This window comes from Vipera berus (assembly GCF_964194415.1).
Source record: "Vipera berus genome assembly, chromosome: 1".
In the NCBI taxonomy this organism is placed as follows: Eukaryota; Metazoa; Chordata; class Lepidosauria; order Squamata; family Viperidae; genus Vipera; species Vipera berus.
The window spans coordinates 214,370,516-214,385,690 of NC_138202.1; the positions used below are offsets into that span (position 1 = coordinate 214,370,516).

General features: G+C 42.0%; 1 protein-coding gene across 2 annotated transcripts in view; it reads left to right on the top strand.

Moving 5' to 3' along the window:
- Positions 1-313: 313 nt before the first annotated feature.
- CYRIA (CYFIP related Rac1 interactor A) overlaps positions 314-15,175 on the top strand; it is a gene marked incomplete at its 5' end in the record, with an annotated part of 97,036 nt that continues 82,174 nt past the window's right edge. The window contains one exon of one of the 2 annotated variants that reach the window (XM_081345014.1): positions 314-514. Of the gene's footprint in view, positions 515-747; positions 801-15,175 lie in introns of those variants that run through there. The other variant, XM_081345015.1, reaches the window with a different exon arrangement.

Genomic DNA, 15,175 nt, shown 5'->3' on the forward strand with positions numbered 1-15,175 from the left:
CTCTCTCTCCCCACATCCAGTCCTCCCCCCCCCCCCACGTTACGAGCGAGCCTTCTCACAACTTCTCTTGGCGCGGGTGGCCAGAATCCGTTCAAGCTTTCTTGCAGGACCCGTTTCACGTGGCGCCCTGGGCTGAGCCGCCGCGACCAGCCCGCCACCGGCAGGAGCAAAACGCGCGCCCCGGCTCCAGAGGGGAGGCCGCCCCGCTGCCCCCTTGGCAAGCGAGGGAGGCGGCGTCTGTGGCCGCTCGGGGAGGAAAGAGGGCCGAGCGCGCCGACTGACTGACAGCTTGCACGGAGCGCCTCCCCTCAGCCGCCCAACGCCGAAGAGAAGGAAAAGAAGAAGCTGCTGCTCCCGGGGAGTGTCTCCCTCGCCCGCTTGCGTCCCCTCCCTCATCATCCCCTCCCTTCCCCCGCCGCGCTTGCAGAGCTAAAGTCGGCTCACTCTGGCGAGCGTCGCCTGGGCATGGCTCAGCGTTGCCTTGTCTGCTGCGGGGCCGAGGCAAGGCGAGCAGGTAAAGGGGGAAGCAGCGGGCGCCGGAGCCAAGCCAAGGGGAGTGGGCGAGCAGGAGACAGAAGCGGCTCTTCGCCGGCATGAGGAAGGCGGGAGGGAGGGAGGGAGGGAGCGGGAAGGAGGAAGGAAAGAAAGAAGGAAGGAAGGGGCCCGGCCTGCGATGCGCAGCCTGGTCTGAATGACCTCGCGGCAAGCTGGCGGCCAGAGAAGAGTGTCTGGCAAGGGGCGCAGTTGTGCGGTTAGAGAGGTTCGAGATCTGGCGACTTCTTAATATTGCACCACTCCAGGTATTTAATCCAGGGTCGCTTTTTGGGGAGGGGGGGGGAGGAGAGCTGCGGATTGCCTGCCTTCCTGATCAACATCTTTGATGAGACCCCATCTTCTCCGGGCAGCTTTGGATGCAGATTGGCCAGTCTCTCTCTCTCTCTCTCTCTCTCTCCCCTCTCTCTCTCCCTCCCTCTCTCCCTCTCCCTCTCTCTCCCTCTCTCTCTCTCTCCCTCTCCCTCTCTCCCTCCCTCCCTCTCTCTCTCTCTCCCTCCCTCCCTCTCTCTCTCTCTCTCTCTCTCCCTCTCCCCCCTCTCTCCCCTCCCCCCCTCTCTCTCCCTCTCCCTCTCCCCCTCCCTCTCTCTCTCTCTCTCTCTCTCCCTCCCTCCCTCTCTCTCTCTCTCTCTCCCTCCCTCCCTCTCTCTCTCTCTCTCCCTCCCTCTCTCTCTCTCTCCCTCTCCCCCCCTCTCTCTCTCCCCTCCCCCTCTCTCTCCCTCTCCCTCTCCCCCTCCCTCCCTCTCTCTCTCTCTCTCCCCCCCGGGCAGTCCCGTCCCCGTTACATGGTTTTACTCGGGGGAATGTAGCCTCCCCCTTCCTCCCCCGAAGCCGATTTCCAAATAAACGTGAACGGTTTGAGAGTTGGACGGGGATGGAAAAGACACCTGTTGCTGATTTGCCTGCTTTCCCTGCCTCCCTGCTGCGACCTTTGCTTCAGCTGTGATTTTGGAGGGAAAGGATTATAGAGGCGGCGGTTGCTTTTGTGCTTCCCCTCCCCCCACTTCGCAGCGAAGTTTATTCATGTGCCTGCCTATGTATGTGTGAGATGATGATCTTCGGTTGTGTTAGTTTATAGGCCTCGGAGGAAGTGCTGGGCTGCTTTCTCTGCCCTCTCCATCCACTCCGTTGCAGGTGGAATGAATGACGTAGTTTGGGTTTCAAATCAGTTTGGGTTTGATCCTGCTTCCTCCTGTCATGTGCAGCACCGAAACCTCTTAATGGCAGTGGTGTTAATTCTTCGTGTTTGTGTGAGCTTTTTTTTTTTAATGAAGTCAGGTAGATCTAAGGCTGTGTCCAGTGATTTGCCTTGATAAGTGTGGGTTAAATTGACAGTTTATCATGTGGGCTGGCAAGAGCTTGAGAGAGATAATGTACCATGAGATTCATATATGTTCATGCTATAGGTCAGTGATGGCGAACCTTTTAGAGACCAAGTGCCCAAACTGCAACCTAAACCCCATTTATTTATTGCTGGGTGCCGTGCGGGCATGGCCCACTGGGTGGACATGGCTGTGGTGGTCATGGCAGACTGGGTGGGTGTGGCCAAGGTGGGCATGGTCACCTCTATGTTGCTCATGGGGAGGGACGCCTTTGGGGGCTGGGCTGGTTTGGGGGAGATCCAGGAGGTCTCTGGCAGGAGGGGCAGTGGGCAGGAGGCCTGTCCTGCGGGGTAAGGCGAGGCAGGGCGGGGGTGCCATTGTTGCGGGGCAAGGTGAGGCAGGGGCAGCTGTTGCCTGACACCACCGGCCCCCGCACACAGAGGCCAGCGAGCATATGGGGGCTGACGGTGTCCGTCAGCAGCCACAGCCTGCCGGCTCCTCGACCGATGCACTCTGGGGCTCCGTAGCCCACCGCCAGCAGTTCAGACAAGCCACCTCTGAGCTGGACAGCTGGCCGACAGCTGAGGAGGTGATGCAGTGGGTCATGCCTGGGAAAAGGACAGCATGAGAGGCCAGGAGGGATGGGACGGGGGGGGGGGAGGGAAACCAGCTGTGCCGGGATGCACCACATGGGACCTCGGACGGCTGGTTGAAGAGGGATGGCTGCCATCTCCGGGGCATGGCATGTGTGCCCACAAAGAGGGTTCTGAGTGCCGCCTCTGGCACGCGTGCCATAGGTTCGCCACCACTGCTATAGGTACAGCTGACTTAAGACGATTGCAAGGGAGGACTGATTGCAAGGGAGGACTGCGGCTGTCAAAAGCTCTTGCTGCTGTGTGATGGGAGCTCCTCAGCACATTTTTAACATTTGGATGTGGCAGCTGGATGGAGTTTGTTTTGAATGCCCAATTATAATGGGGCTATTGATGCTTTGGGGAAGGCGGCCCATCGTGAAAAATAGATTTTGTGTTATGGCAAAATTCATGAGGCTTACAGATGGTTTGAGCTAGCAAAGAGTCATTTCAGATGTCTAGAAGGGATTCAGAAGGCTGTCCTCCCCCAGAAAGTATCCCATATGGATTGTGATTATTTTTTTTACATGCCTGCAGTAGGGTGAAACCCTAAATGTATTAAGGATTAAACTGACATAAATAAATGAATTTGTTAGCATATTCTGTAAAGCTACGGTTCCACCCTTTTTATAAGGAAGTTCTATGATTGGCTTACTTGGTCTTTCTGCTTTTGCTGCAGACTTCAAAATTGACTGAAATGGTAGTGTGAGAGAAACAACATAGAGTGTTGCTGCTTTGTTCAGTTTCCTGAGTGCAGATGTTCTGGGTCAAGAACTGATGTTTGCTACCTCTTTCTCTTTCACCTCAGAAAGCTTTTGGTGGAGGTGAGATTTTAATCAAGGGAAGTAACTTTTAAATATTTCACCAACCTCAGTTAAATTCCATATTTTCAACAGCAAAAATGTTACTAGTTAATTATAATAAGAGCCTTGGTAGAGCAGTGGGCTAATGCCTCCTTAAGTAACACCAGCTGCCTGCAATTAGTGCAGGTTCGAGTCCCACCAGGCTCAAGGTTGACTCAGCCTTCCATCTTTCCGAGGTAGGTAAAATGAGGACCCAGATTGTTGGGGGCAATTAAGATGACTTTGTAATAATGCCGCTTGGGGTGTGTGTGAAAGCCCTAATAAGCAGGCATATACATAGAATGAAGGCTACTGCTAAGCTTGTAAGCCGCCCTGAGTCTTCGGAGAAGGGCGGGATATAAATGGAATTAAAATAAAATAAAAAAAATAATAATTTAGCCTGCTTCTGTTGCTGGCTGTTATTTACACCATGTATATATTGAGCGATAGCTGACCCTTGGTGTACAATTTATCCCTTAGGTGGTTTGCTAATTAGGATATTAGGTTTGCTAATTAGGATATTTTGGACCTGAAATTTCAATTCAGGTATTCCTTAACTTACAATCATTTATTCAGTTACAGTTTGAAGTTACAACAGCACTGAAAAAAGTGATTTATGACCACTTTTCACGCTTATGTCCATTGTAGCATTCCCCATAGTCATGTGACCACCTTTTGCAACTTTCTAACAAGCAAACTCAACAGGGAAGCCAGATTCAGTTTAAAACCATGCTATTAACAACTGCAGTGATTCACTGAACAACTGTGGCGAGAAGTGTCGTAAAATGGGGCAGAATTCACTTAAGTGTCTCTCTTAGTAATGGAAATTTGGGGTTTAATTGTGATTATAAATGGAGGACTACCTGTATAGTGTTGTGCACTTTTCACACCAGTTAATGTGTGAAGACTCCCTAGTACCCTTCTTTCATCTCATGGAATTAAAGTCATTGTTGCAGCATCTCTGAATAATTACATGAATGCCAAATTCATTACTCCTTTTGCTCTTTGCATTAAGCAAGTAACTATTAATTAAGAACTATTTTAAGTTATTGCTCTATTTTGGCTCCTTTGATCTGAAATGTTTTTGACAAAGCAGGAGTTGGCAGAGTTCGTTCTGACTCCATTATAACCTGCGTTCCACTCTCAGTCATGAATGTTAAAATCTTCTTAGTTCTTAAAACTAAAGTTTGGATTCAGGAGTTAAGACTTTTAAGATACTTACAAATACAATAAAAGTTTTCTTTTGGGAGACATCATGAGTTGATAATGTGGCTGAGATTCTTTCTAGTGGTTATGACTTATTTGGGTCATAGTAATGCCTCATAATGGCAACAAGGGTTTCTGTGTTCTCACTTTGTCATACATTAGCCAAGAGATGGAAAAATCCATTTTTTCAGATAGTTTGGTGTCTTGTGCCAGGCCATTCTGGAGGGACAAATGGTACAGTGAAGATAATTGATGAGGAAAGCAGGCGTTATTCATTTAGTATTAAGTTTTAGATCAGAGATTCCCAACCTTTTAGGCACCAGGGACAGGTTACGTGGATAGACTCTCCACGGACCAGAGGGGTGTGTGGTTTTGTGTGCTGCTTGCATCCTGTGGATGGGGTTTTCCATGGACCAGGGGTTGGGGACCCCTGTTTTAGATGAACCATTTTATGCTTTAGCGTCTGGATTTTCTCTTTTCTATATGTGCAATGAGCAAAGGGAACCCAATTCTGAGTGAAGTTTTAAAGTAAAGTATTTGTTTTTTATTATTTCATAATAAAATACTTTTGGCATGTCATTTGTTTGTGTATTAGATTTTTACTTCACAAAACAGTAGGTCAGATACATTATTTTGCCAACTTGAAATGCAAAATCTGCCATTGATTTTTTTTTATTAATTGATTTTACTCCTAAAATGAGCCATATCTCGATCACTTTGTTCAGCCTATTTACCTTTTCCTTGTCATTAAAAGTGGTTGTGGCCCAACTAGATTTTGTCCTTGTGTAAAATAACACAACTTTGCATCGTGTACCTGGGAGGGAAATATAGATCAAAAAGCTTCTTTGTAATAGCAACTGTGTTTCTGAGTGAAGTCCCTTCTTTCTGTTTATACATTAATACATTTCTTGGGGAATTGTCTTTGGTCTTGTTTTTATTTTTTCCCTTTGCTAAATTTAATTGTACAGATTTCTGTATGTTTAGGATACTGCTTTCCCATCATCACTGCTTTACAGTATAATATACTAGAATACTTAAGTATGTAGTGGCATGGTATACAGTAAGTAGAAAGTGCTTTCTACTTTCATGTTCTCTTAGTATTTTATCTCCACTTCACATCCCCCTTCTCCACCCACCTCTTCTCATTCTCCTATGTTTGTAAAGAAATAAATGGTGGTGATGGTGAGAAAATGTACTGTAAGAGAGAGAGAAAGAGACAGAGAGAGTGGGATTATATCTTGAGGCAAGCAACATCATACAAATACAAAGGGAAACTTAACTTTTTCTTATCTGTTGTGTTAGTGCATCATATCTTAAACTGGTATGATTCAAGTTTCTGTCTTAGGGCATACATTTGGTTCATGCTTCTGTTGAAAGAAAAATCTTCATCAGGGTCCAGTCCAAGCTGGGAATAAACGAAATGGAGACTGCTTTAGAAAGAAGGTTGTAGTTTATTGAAGAGGAGGGGCAGATAGAAAGATGGCTTTGGGAAAGCTGACCATATGTAGCAGAGAGTGGTGGGTTTTTATACCTTCTGGGGCTCTTGAGGTTGTTTTCTATTCCTGTTTGAGGCTTTGTATTTCCTGTGTCATGTACTTTGACCTGAGTCTGAGTGTGCCCTTTTGGTATTGGTGGGTTAATCCTATTATGTCCCCAAAGGTCATGTCTTTTAGAGTTTGGGTGGGGTACATAGATTTTAGGGGTCTTGGTCTTCCTAATTTCTTCAGCTTCTAGATTCTTGGCTCCAACCTTTCTGAATGAATTTATTACATCTGCATTTCTAAAAGCTGGTTTTTGCTGAGTTTCTGCTTGGGGTTATTAAGAAAAACTGGGCTTGCTTTTCTGCCTTTAAGATCCTTTGGGGAAATATATTCTGCCTTTTTAATATTCCCCAAAATACTTCTTTCTCTGGATTCTTCCCAGAGAAAGGAAGTAAAAATAAAATTTCTGCATGCCAGCCACATGACCACGGAGACGTCCTCAGACAAGCGCTGGCTCTTCGGCTTTGAAACGGAGATGAGCACCGGCCCCTAGAGTTGGAAACGACTAGCACACATGTGCGGGGGAACCTTTACCTTTACCTTTTTATGTATTCACATATAAGCCCATCTGCATCTAAGCCAACCCTAAAAGTTTTAACCAAAATACCATGGGAAATGTGCAATCTGTAAATAAGTTGTCCCCTAAAAAATGTTGTACGTTTTATTTTTCATCTTATCCACATGTGACACATTTGTCATGCTATCTTTGTTAAAAATGAAAGGGTCGACTTTTACACAATTATATATGGGTATTTTTAAAGTACTTCTTATATACTCACAGAGAAATCCCTCTGTGGACAAGCTGAACCCAATTTGGGGGGGAGGGTATTTTGGAAGTTAAAATCCTTGGCTTTATTCATGAGGATATATGGTATCTGTATGGTGGTGCAATGGTTAGAATGCAGTATTGCAGGCTGAGTCTGCCTTCTACTGCCAGGAGTTCGATCCTGACTGGCTCAAGTTTGACTCATCCTTCCATCCTTCCGAGGTCGGTAAAATGAGGACCCAGATTGTTGGGGCAATATGCTGACATTGTAAACTGCTCAGAGAGGACTGTAAAACACTGTGAAGTGGTAAGTCTAAGTGCTATTGCTATTCTATAATTTGGTATTATTCTATAATTTGGAATGAATGAATGAATGAATGAATGAATGAATGTTCAGTATTTATATTGCAGGGTATAGTATGCATTACAAGGTGCTTGGAATTAAACCAAATATTTGGCATTCAGAATAATACTCTGCATGGAGTTAGGCTCCCCTAAATAGGCAGATCCTCAGGATGAAGCTCCTCTTGGACTTCCAGCTTATGCTCAAAAATAGGTAGAGGACGTAGGTAGCTGGAAGGGATTTTGAACAATTCAGTTGTGGCTGTTTCTGAAATGGGAGGTAATAAGGACCTTCACTTATGTCCTTGACTCACATCAGCATTACTGCATTTCACTGTAGTTCTTTATACCCTTGGAGATCATTTGAAAACTGATACAGAAAATAGCAGCCTGGGTAGTAATGTGTTCAGCTTGTTTTGCCCATGCAATACAAATAGTCCTCAACTACAATAGCTTGTTTAGTGACATCACTGAAAAAGTGACTTATAACCGTTTTTCACACTTACAACCATTACAGCCTCCCCATGGTCATGTGATCAAAATTTAGATGCTTGGCAACTGACTCCTATTTATGATGGCTGCAGTGTTCCCGGGGTCACGTGATCCACCTTTTGCGACCTACTGACAAGCAAAATCAATGGGGAAGCCAGGCTCACTTAACAACTATGTTACTAATTTAACAAGTGCAGTGATTCACTTAACAGCCGTGACAAGAAAAGTTGTAAAGGGGGCAAAACATCATTTAACAAATATCTCACTTGGCCACATAAATTTTGGGCTCTGTTGTGGTCATGAGTCGAGGACTGCCTCTATCTCTACTGCGCCAGCTGTGCTGGTTACCGATAGGCTTCTGGATGCAATTCAAGGTGCTTGTTATTGTCTATAAAGCTCACTGTGGCTTAAGATGTGGCTATCATGGAGGTCGCCACTTTGCATGGAAGCTGCCATTCATTGAAGAGCCTTGAAGAAGGAATGGAATGTTAGTTATTGCTTCCCAGGAGATCTGGGGGTCAAGGGATGGAATGAGAAAGTAATTCCAATAGGACGGATATTCTGATTGGTTATATTTGTATATTTCAAAGCTGAATTACAGGGATTGAAGGATTTCCTGAGTTCATTGCTTTATCCATAAATCTGGGGATTATATCATTTCGTTTCCTATACTACTGCTCGACGTACTAACTGTACCGATGTGACAACACAAGAATTATCCTGTTTGTTATTCTGAATTCAGAGAATGGCAGATTGCATCGGAGCGTATTTGTCGCATGTAAAAAAGTAAAAGGTCCTGAACCCAAATTCATGTATAAGCAACTATCAGGGAACATTGCTGGTGTTTTACTGGAGTCTAGTGTTTATGTTTTAGCATGACATCTTTCATATTTGGGACTGCAGTGAACTAGTACTAGTCAGTGGTGGGATTCAGCCAGTTCGCACCAGTTCGGCAGAACCGGTAGCTAATTGTTTGTTGCCCAGGCCCAGAATAGACTTCTGGAAGCGGCATCCACACAGAGAACCGATTGTTCATGTATTTGAATACCACCACTGGTACTAGTAGTGATAGTAGCAAAGTGATAGTAGTTATTCACACTTGGTCAACAGGTACTTCTCAACCTAGCTGCATTAAGATGAAATATACACACTACACTACAGTATACTTTTATTACTTAGGCATAATTTTAGAATTCTCCGTAACCAGTTTGCTTAACTATTTTCATCTGGCTTTATAAAACTCAATTCTCCACGTGTCTCACATTAGTTAACTTTTGGAATATATTATAACATGCTATCATTAAAATTGAAAGCTTGTTGGTTTGCCATTTGCAGCTGAGAAAATTTCAGTCCTGCAAATATTATCGGACTGAAGTATCTGCCATCTTTAATCACTGAGTAGTTGGACTAGTGCCAGTGGGAATTGATGTTGAACAATATTGGTGGACCATAACTTGTTCATCTCTGGCATAATGGCAATACTTGTTCCAAAGTCAAGCAGAGTTTGTAGATATTTTTTTTACCCCCAAATATAGAGAATATATAAATTCTTTGCAAATAGGCATGTTTCCAGAATCACATTTTTATTAGCCAAAGATTGATACAAAAAATATCAAGTGACTTCACTAATGCCTTTTAATATGAATGAACTAACCTTAAAAAAAGTGATGCTATCAGTTTCAACTTCAATTCATGTCAAAATATTCAATTACCAGAATTACTGTAAAGTATATAAAGGAAATACTGATTTGTAATAGAGAAAGTAACACAGAGTAGCTAAATTGTGGTTATATGTTTGTGGTTATGTTTTTCTATTTCATTGTTTCACATATTTTTTTGGTTTCTGTCTTCCAAACACTTGTTTTCTTAATTTCCTGTCGACCCAGTTTAAAAAGAGTAGTTTTTTTTAATTTGACCCAATAGCATTCATGCATTTTCCACCCTGTAGTAAATTATATTTTCTTACTCATACTGGGTATACTATTAAAAAATATAATACCTTAATTTCAAAATATGGAAAAAAATTATGTGGTCTCTAGGAGCTGAAAATGACGATGGTACATATTCAAAAGAGGGTAATCAGTGAAGTGTATTTGAGCTGGTTCTTTATTGCAGTTCTGATTTTCATATCTTAGAGACATAGATTGTTATGAGCAATTAAATATTTTGACTGAAATAGTTAACTAACAAAGTATTTCTTTGGATTTTTCTCAGGTGTTTTAAACATGAAATGCTGGTGGTTTAAAACTTTTTATAACATCTTTAAAAATAATTTTATTAAGAATTACAGTTATGTCAGTAAAAACTAGTGCAAACTACAAAAAATAAAAATAGGTAAAGAAAGGAAACATACAAAAGGGAAAATATGAAAGAAATGAAAAATAAGAAGATAACAAAGAAATAAAATAAAATAAAAATAACTTCCCCTTCTCACAACAAATATAAACATGGTTAACAACTTGTCCCTTTCTTTTAAAATACAACAGTCTCTTTGTCTCAGATCACATCTCTTATCTATAGACCAAGCTTTAGAACTTTGTTGTTTAGTCCTGATTAACAAAAATCCATTAAAGGTTACCAGAAATAACTTTAACCTTCATCAAATAAACCAACATTATATTCCTTTCCTTTCCTTTTAACAATCTTGTAATGTTCCCCGCAATTGTTTTTATTGGGCATTGTTGTAGATTGTGATGTTAAAGAAACTAACTTGATGTTGAACATGATAACGGCAGCACGGTTACTGGTGGGACAATATTGGAAGAAGGATAGTTTGCCCACTGTAGAAGAATGGGTGTTTAAAGTTTCGAATCTTGCAGAAATGTCTAAGATTTCTGCTTATCTGAAGGATCATTCACAGGAAAGATATATTTCAGTTTGGAGGAGATGGATAAATTATATTCAAAACAAATATGGGACTAAAAAGTACCATTTAGCTTATGAGTAGATTTTAGTGGGATATTGTTATTGGTACGTTGTTGGTAGTTATGTTAAAAGAGAGTTAAAGCACATTATGAATTTGGTTAATTGTATATTATGCATAATTTTTATTTAGAATATGATTATTGTAACTATAATCCTGTATTTAGCTCTGGGAAGAGGGGGGGGAAGTGGGTGGGTTTGGGGTGGGAGGGATTTGGGGATATATTGTAAAATTTTGTTTTTGTAAAACTCTTTAATAAAAAAAACAACAATCTTGTAATGTAATCCCTTTAAACAATGTCCTAGAACTTGATTTCTTTTCTTCTTTTCTTTGTCACTACCCACCACGTTTTTCAAAACTTTAAGAGGTCTACTTTGTGAATCCAATATAGGAAAATTATCCAAGTCACTCTCTTGGTTTGTTATTTGTATATCCCTTTTAATTATTAAAACATCAGCCTGTTTCATTTGTATATCGTTTTCCAGATCATTCTTGTCACTAGACATTTTTAAATCCATATTCAAATCTATTTCCATTTTATCTAGTTAGAACTTCTTCCTCTTCCATGATGTGATACTGTCAGCTGCAAAGGATTAAGACCATATGTTAAATTGCAGCATGGAAGATTTATTCAAGCCTATATGCAAGAATCTAGTCAACTAATGCTCAGCACTAAATTGGCACTTGAGGTACTAAAGGTATTCAAGGAGAAATGAACTTAGATCACTTGTGGCTGTGAAGGACTCTAAACTAATGGCACATTTAACTCTACCCCCTATCCCTGCCTGCTTTTCTTCAACAGAGTTCTCCAAACCTGGCAACTTTTAAAACTTGAAGACTTCAAGTCTCAGAATTCCTCACCTCATGCATTTCTATTATATACAAAAATAAATTAATGCTGCAAAATGAAGTATTTTGTAAGACTATTTAAACATTCTACTGATTCAAAGATTTAACTGTCTCATAATTCATATGTGTGCGCATGTGATAATTTTTGTTCAGCATAAAAACCTTTCTCTGAACTAGCATGGCTGCATTCCATCAGTATATTAAAAACACCAATGGAAATGATACTTTAAAGCAGGGTCTCCAACCCCCTGGTCTGTGGATTAGTACCAGGCTGCAGGATGCCAGCAACCAGGCCGCACAAACAAGCAAAGCACCATCCGTGAGATGCAGAAAGCACACAAAACCGCACACCCTCTGGTCTGTGGAAAAACTTCTCTCCACCGAACTGATCCCTGGTGCCCAAAAGGTGACCTCTGGGTTAACCAATACAGGAAACTCTTGAGCACAATGCTGCCATCTAGTAGTTGTCTGGCATTCTGATACAGGCCATTCACTTTTGTTACACGGTTCAAATTCATTGGTAGTAGAATTCACTATATTTCATATCAGTGTGACCACTGATCACTTTATCCACGTTGTCCAAATTATGCAATTACAGGTAGTCTTATAACCTTTTAACAACAATTTGAAATTACAATGGTGCTGGAAAAAGTGACTTATGACCTATCTTCAAAGTTACAACCATTATACCACCTCTGCGGTCACGTCGTTGTCATTCAGGTGATTGGCAATCGGTGCACATATGATGATTGCAGTGTGATCATGATTTGTGATCTTCCTAGCTGCTTCTGAGAAGCAAAGCCAGTGGGGGAAACCAGAGCCATTTAACGACACTGTGATGCACTATTCACAAAATGACGACAGGAAAAAAATAGTTATGAAATTGGTGCAATGACTTACTTAACGAGTTTGTCGCTTAGTGACCTAAATTCCAGGTCAATTTTGGATGAGTCTTAAAGATTCTTCTTGTATCTTTGAACTGCAGATTTTTTTTATTATTCTTGCATAATCTTGCATTTATAGGAATTATCATGATGAAGTGAGAGTTGGGAAGAAAGAATTGACGTGGCAGCTGACATCAGACAAAATACATGAATCATGAGAAGTTTAGAAATTCATCTAGTAGTAGAAATCATCCCACTGTTGTGAATAGTGTACATATCAATGGCCTATATGTGCAGTGCTGTATGGTTAAATTCACCTATGTGTTCCTCATTTTCCTGATAGACATACATAATGAATGAAGTTACTCCTAGTAGTTCTCCCTTTCCTTTTTATGCACTTCTATAATAGTTACGTAGATCTATAGACCATCAAGCTATGGCAATCTAATTTAACAGATACAGCACTTAATGCAAATGGAGACAGTGCATGCTACGCTTTCCACTGAAAAAAATATTGATTATGATGTAAGTAGAACAGCAACAGTGACATCTTCATCCTTTATTACAATATTGACATTTCTACTTCGCTCTGGAAATATAGAATTTAATTATACTTCAATTATTAATGTTTATTTTGTGGAAGGTAGATGGTGATATGGCTGATAATATTTCTAGTACCATAGTTTCTTTATGTACTGCATTTTTATAGAAGTATACAGGTTTCTGGTTGTTGGCAAGATCCATGGGTAGAATCTATATGTTGCCTGGACTGGCAACATACCAATAGAGGGGTGTGTAGCATTGTTGTAAGCAATTTCAAGAGGTATGAGATCCATTCAGTTGAGTTACTGATAAGAAATATAGCATCTTAAATACTGCCCCAATAACTGGTTAACCTTCTCAGTTGGAAGCAAAATTATGGGCCAATGACATATGAATGCTAATATTTAATAATTGCAAGAGGGCCTTCCAAAATTTGGAAATAAATTTACCTCCTCTGTTTATTAGGAAATAATTGACTAATCCCCTAGGAGCTGTTTCTTGGGCTTTTGTGAGACCATTGGATAGAATGAAATGGGCCAATTGGGCAAATAAATCCAGTACTACCAGTAGGATAGTATATCCCTGCGCTGGAGGAAGATCAGTAATGAAATCAAGAGAAACTATGTCCCAGGATTTGGGAGTGGGAATGTCTAATGGCTACAGTCCAAGTTGGCTTGTTGGACATGGCAAGAGAATACATAATCCCTAATTCCTCCTTGGATGCAGGGCCACCAAAATTCTCTGAGGGCTCTTTGTTGGGTTCTGAATATCTCCCTGTGTCCGGCTGTCTTGTTGTCATGGCACAGCTGTAGTACTTCCTCCCTCAGGGGAAGAGGCACATATAAACATCCATTGTGCAATAGCTGCCCTCCCGCCATTGTGAAAGGCGAAACAGTATTTTGTCGGTCTTTGAGTTCATCCTTCCAGGCCCTGGTGTGTGCATCCTGCTGCTGCAGTGCCTTAATCCAACCAGAGATGACCAACTTGCCTTCTTCCAGCCTTTTGTGTTGATTTGCCTTGTGATGGAACTCAGAGTTGTTTGGTTGCAGCTGGGGGTGATTGAGGAACCTGACTTCAGCTTGTGTGAGAGGGTGTGTGAAAGCTTGTTCTGAGAGCCTGGGAGGTATGAGATGTGAAAGGCAAAGTGAGACAAAAATTGTGTCCACCTGATTGGTTGGGGTATGAGAGTTTTGGTGTTTTGCAGCACCTCTAAAGGGTTAGGTCTAAATGGACAAGTGGGTTGCTCTTTCCCAGCAGGTGTTCCATTGTTGAAAGGAATATTTTACTTCCAGTAGCTCTTTATAGAAACTGTAATAATTCCTTTCTGTTGGGTTGACTGCTCTTGAGTAAAATGCACAGGAAAATAAATTCCCCCCGCCCTAATTCTCTGCTTGGAGATGAACTGTTCTTGTCTCCAAGATTAGAGATTTTTTGTAGCTGGTCTAGTAGGTCTGAGATAAGCAGGAGTAGGTAAAGGTTTCTAATGGTTACTTGTAATCATGAACGGTATGCATTTGGGGTCCCCCCTTTCTTTTCAGATTGGCTCCTTCCTGTTTTGGGGGGGACAAAGAATGAGAGCTCTGATACTGGTAAATTGGAAGGGTGGAGGAATCTCATTTTGAAGTTGGCATCCAGATATTCCTTGAGGATGGCTAACTCTGGAGTAGACATAGGTACTATTTCTTCACTGGGATTTGGACTCCAGGCCTCAAATTGATAGTGCAGTCACCTGTGGGGAATGGGGGTGGGGAATGGGGTAAGAAAGCTCTTGCTTAATCCCCAAATACATCTACAAGGTCTCCATACTTTTCTGGCAGCACTGATTCCCCCCTTGTCTTGCAAGTGTGGAGTGGGGGTGGCAGGGTCAGCTTTCATTGCCAGTAAACAATGGTACTTAGGTCAGGGAAATGAGAGTGTCCTTTGCTCCCAGCTTATAACTGAGTCATGCGGCTGAATCCACTCTGTTCCCAAGATTATGGGTACTTGTAAGGAGGGAGTTACATAAAGTGATATGTGTTCTGTGTTATCTTTAAATATCAATTGTAAAGGCACTGTATGATGTAGGACCAGCCCTGCCTTATTGGCTGCCCAACAATAGTTACAACTGTAATGTATTGGGCCTGATTTACTTGAACTGTACGTGTCTTTGAATGCTGTTTGAGATTGCTTAATCAGGGAGTCTGTGTAACAGTCGCTGGCTTCTCAGACAGGTAGTTTCCAGGATGACCATTGGTTGGCTCTAGGGAGGGAATAGGTTCCTTCAAACCTATTGGCTGCCGCC